The sequence below is a fragment of the Chrysochloris asiatica genome, unplaced genomic scaffold (assembly GCF_000296735.1).
Source record: "Chrysochloris asiatica unplaced genomic scaffold, ChrAsi1.0 scaffold00348, whole genome shotgun sequence".
Classification (NCBI taxonomy): Eukaryota; Metazoa; Chordata; class Mammalia; order Afrosoricida; family Chrysochloridae; genus Chrysochloris; species Chrysochloris asiatica.
The window spans coordinates 501,987-506,785 of record NW_006408866.1 but is presented as its reverse complement, the minus strand read 5'-3'; the positions used below and the strand labels follow the sequence as shown (position 1 = coordinate 506,785).

Below are 4,799 nucleotides of genomic sequence, written 5' to 3'. Positions count from 1 at the left end.
ACCCCAAGACTGCGGCCCTTCATTTACAAGCCCATAATGATAAGATGAAGTCTGGGAGAACCCCAAGACTGCGGCCCTTCATTTACAAGCCCATACTGGGAACCAACTCGACGGCACTTAACAACAACAACAACTGGTAAGCTGAAGTCTGGGAGAACCCCAAGACTATGGCCTTCCTTAAACTTCAGGTCTGGAACTGCACTCACCCCTATGACTCCACTTTCAGACAAATCATAGATAGGTATGCAGGGGGGACAACAACACTAGTGAGGCGCACACACCACAGAACGGTCAAGCACTGGAGAGCAAAGGGCAGCATTGACCTAAGGGCAAAGCTGAGCAGGGCTGGGAAAGAAAGGGAAATGGCGACAAGACGGAGAACAGTGGGCTGAGTGACGTCACGTAGGCCACTCACTGCAACCACTGAGATCAGATGAAATGTCAGATTTGTTGAATGTAAAGCTGATGATCTGTTCTAGTCACAATAAACAGTTTAAATAAACGATTTACAGCCTTAGCTCTTCTAGGGAGCAGTCCTACTTGGTCATACAGGGCCTCGGTGAGTTGGAACTCGATAGTGGTGGGCTTGATATCTAATAATTAAAATACCCTGACCTTACTTTGGATTTACCAAATGAAGCTCATTATACCAGAAATGCCGAAATCCACAAGTGCTTTTTCTTAACTGTCTTCATTCTCAAGTGATTTTTTTACCTTTTCATGCAATCTGTCCAGGTAGCTTTTTCTCCCATAGTCACAATATGACACTCCCTTGAAAGTAGTTTCTTAACAAATTCTGAGCCAAAGGTGATCATTTCAAGTTTGCAATCACCACAGGATTCAATAGGAAATGTGCTCTAAGGCTACAGGGCCTCGAATATCACGTGTGTGTGCTAGATACCGTCCATTCAGTTCCGACTCACAGTGACCCATACGTACAACAGAACGAAACACTGTCTGGTCCTGCGCAGTCCTCACAACTGCCATGCTTGAGCCCATTGTTGCAGTAGCTGTGTTGATCCATCTCATTGAGGGTCTTCCTCTTTTTCACTGACCCTCCACTTTACCAACCATGATGTCCTTCTCCAGGGACTGGCCCCTCCTGACAACATGTCAGATAATATCCCACTGCTATTCTTAAGGGTTTCAGTGCTAATCATTCAGAAGTGGTCCATCTCTCCTTCCTTCTGGTCTTAGTCTGAAAGCTCTAACTGTTCATCATAGCTGACCTGCTGGTACTTAAAATTCTGGCGGCATAGCTTCCTTCCAGCATCCCAGCAACACACAAGTCACCACAATATGACGAAATGACACACGAATGATGGTCTGATATTTGAGGCCAAGCCAAAATATATCACGGATTAACAAAAACTGTGTGTTTAAAAAACAGCAGGCTGGGAGGATCCCTAACACTGCAGCAGATCTTGAAATGCACTGAAATCCAGAAACCTCAGTTCAGGAGCTAGAATTGAGGTCAGTTCACAACAATACACTGCAGTCTCAAGAGACAGGCACGAAGTTCCAAAAACCAGGCTCCAAACGTCAGCTTTCTTATGGGCTTCGGGACTTTAAGCAAACAGGATTAATGTCTCTGTCTCCAGTTCTTCACGTGAAAAATGGAGACAATGCATGCTAACCACTCAGCACAGTGCCTGGCACAAAATAAGGACTCAGTAAATGTCAAATTTTATGACAGAGACTCTACAGCAATAAAAAAACATTCTGAGCAACTTTATCTAAATTATCTAAAAACACATTTTTTAGATAATTTAGTAAAATGGAACAAATTCCTAGAAAGACACAATCTACTGAAACTGATTCAAGAAGAAATGGAAAATCAGAATAGGCCTATTAAAAAGTAAAAAGACTGAATGATAAATCAAGACATCCAAGAAAGAAAAGCCCAAGACCAGACTGTTTCTTTGTTGAATTCCACCGAACATTTTAAAACGAATTAATGCCAATTCTTCACAATCTCCTTCAAAAACCAGAAGGAACACTTTCCCATTAATTGCATGAGGCGAGTATTTATAAGAAAAGACAACTATAAACAAATGTAAGTATCCCTTATGAATATAAATATAAATTTTGTTGCTGCTAAATGCCATCCAGTCAGTTCCAACTTATAATAATCCTGCATATTTTCCAGGGTTTCCAGGGAGTGGCTAGTGGGTTTGAATCACCATCCTTGTGGTTAGCAGTCCAGTGCTTATTCTATAGCACCATGGTGGTGGTGGTGGTTATGTGCCGTGGAGTTGGTTCCGACTCATAGCGACCTTGTACCGGGTTTCCGAGGCTGTAAATCTTTACAGGAGCAGAAAGCCTCATCTTTCTCCCGCAGAACAGCTGGTAGTTTCGAACCGCTGACCTCATGGTTCGCAGCCCGATTCGTAACCACTACGCTACCAGAGCTCCTTACACACATCTATAATGTAAAAATATCTTCAGCAATAGCAGATACGTAAAAAGGCTTATAAACCATTTCCAAGAGGGATTTATTCTAGGAATGCAAAGTTGGTTTAACACCTGAAGCTCAATTAATGCTGTATACCATATTAACAGAATAAAGAAAAAAGCCACACGATCATCTCACTAAAAAAAGGCACGATTTCACACTCCTCTGTGATAATAATTCTCAAAACACTAGGAATAAAAAGAAACACCCACAACCAAATAAAGGCTATTGTGTAGATTGAATTGTTTTCCCCAAACACAGAAGCTGAAATCCTAATCTCTGTATCTGTTAATATCACCCAGTTTAGAAACAGTGTCTCTGAAGATGTTCTCAGCTAACATAAAATCATACGGAGTAGGCCCTAGTCCTGTATCACTGGGGTCCTTACATAAGAGAAGAGACACAGAGAAACAAACGAAGGATAGCTGTGACCAAGCCAAATCATATCTGGGGCAGTTTTGCCTTCAAAACCTCAAAAGGAACTGACAAGCCCACCATCCTGATCTCAAATTCCCAGTCTCCAAAATTGTGAGACAATACATTTTTCTTCTTATAAGCCACCCAGTCTATAGTTATTTTGTCAAAGCAGCTCTAGAACACAAATACACCAAAAAATCAAACCCAATGCCACCAAGTGAATTCCAAATCACAGTGACCCAATAGAGGGTTTCTGAAGCTATTAATCTTCATAAGAACAGAAAGCCTGCTCTTTCTCCTGCGGAGCGACTGGTATGTTTGAACTATCAACCTTGCAGTTAGCAGCCCAATGCTTATCTACACACACACACACACACACACACACACACACACACACACAAAACCACAGCTAAAATCAAATTTAGTGGTAAAAGACTGGATACTTTACCCTTAAAATCAGGAACAAATAAAGATATGTTCATCTAGCCACAGGTATTCAACATTGTACTGGAGGTTCTATACAAGGCAATTAAGCAAGAAAATGCAATAAAAGGCATTCAGATTGGAAAGGAAGACGTAAATTTGCACAGATTCTATATTTAGAAAATCCTACGTAATCCACAAAAAAACTAGTACAACTAAAAATTAAGTTCAGCAATACTGCAGGATCCAAGGTCAATATACAAAAATTAACTGCATTTCTATATTGTAGCCATGAGAAAGCCCAAAAGAAAATGAGAAAAACAATTCAATTTACAACAGGATCACAAAGGATGTTTAGAAATAAATTTAACCAAAGCATAAAAGACTTGTACTAGTCAAGACTACAAGACATTGTTGGAAGAAATTAAAGACAACCTAAATAAGTAAAAACACAGCCCATGTTCATGGTTGGAAAGGCTTAAAATCAGGATGACAATATTTCCCCACTGATGTGAGGAGTCAAGACAAGCCTTTTATTTATCACAATCATACCTGATTCCTTTGCAGAAATCAAGAAGCTGATCCTAAAATTCATGAGAAAATGGAAGGCCAAAAACAACCATGGAGCGAAAAAAAGCATTAGAATACTTACACTTCCTGATTCAAAGTTTACTACAGGGTTACAGTGATTAAGACAGTGGGCTACTTACTGGCCTAAAGATAGATAGACGAGGAGGCTTCAAAAAGTCTGCGGAATAATTCCATTATCTTTTTTTTTTATTATTATTATTCCATTATCTTTCACTCCATTTTCCCACAAACCTTCTGAAGGCCCCTCATATAGATCAAAAGAATAGAAATGAAAATCCAAAAAGGAACCCTTACATCTGTGGCCAACTGATTCAACAAGAGACGCTGACACACACACAGTTAATGTGCTTGGCAGCTAACTGAGACATTGGAAGATCAAGTCCCCCCTAGAGGCACCTTCAAAGAGTGTCCTGGTAACCTACTCCTAAGAAATCTACCCTTAACCAGGAGAGGAAGCACACCTCTACTCTGACACACGAGCTGTCAATTCCATGGCAACTGGTAAGACTGGTGATTTTCAACAAGCGTGACGATATATTTCAATGAAGAAACAAGAGTCTTTAACAAATTGGTGCTGGGACCACTGGAAACCCACAGGCAAAAGAGAAAAGTTGGGTGGGAAGAAGAGCAGCGGGGGCGGGGGCTCTGTGGCAGCTTGGGCCTCAAGTGCAAGTAACAGAGTCGCTGTGACTCTCCAGTGTCTTGCAGCGTTTCCTCTGTCATTTGGTCCACAGTCTCAGTCCATTTGTGGAGGGCACTGGTGTAACAGCAGTGGCCTTTAATACGGAACTCGACCCAAGCCATGGTATTTTCAATCACTTCATATGCATGAGGCCAAAATGGCCAAACTTCGTCTCTCATACTTCGGACATATTGTCAGGAAGGCGCAGTCACTGGAGAAGGATGTCATCTT

The 4,799-nt window shown here is 41.2% G+C and overlaps 1 protein-coding gene across 1 annotated transcript in view; it reads right to left on the bottom strand.

Annotated features, from left to right (window-relative positions):
* LOC102811094 (chromosome unknown open reading frame, human C16orf62) overlaps positions 1-4,799 on the bottom strand; it is a 134,293-nt gene that overhangs the window by 128,620 nt on the left and 874 nt on the right. The gene's annotated exons all lie outside the window — the stretch shown is intronic.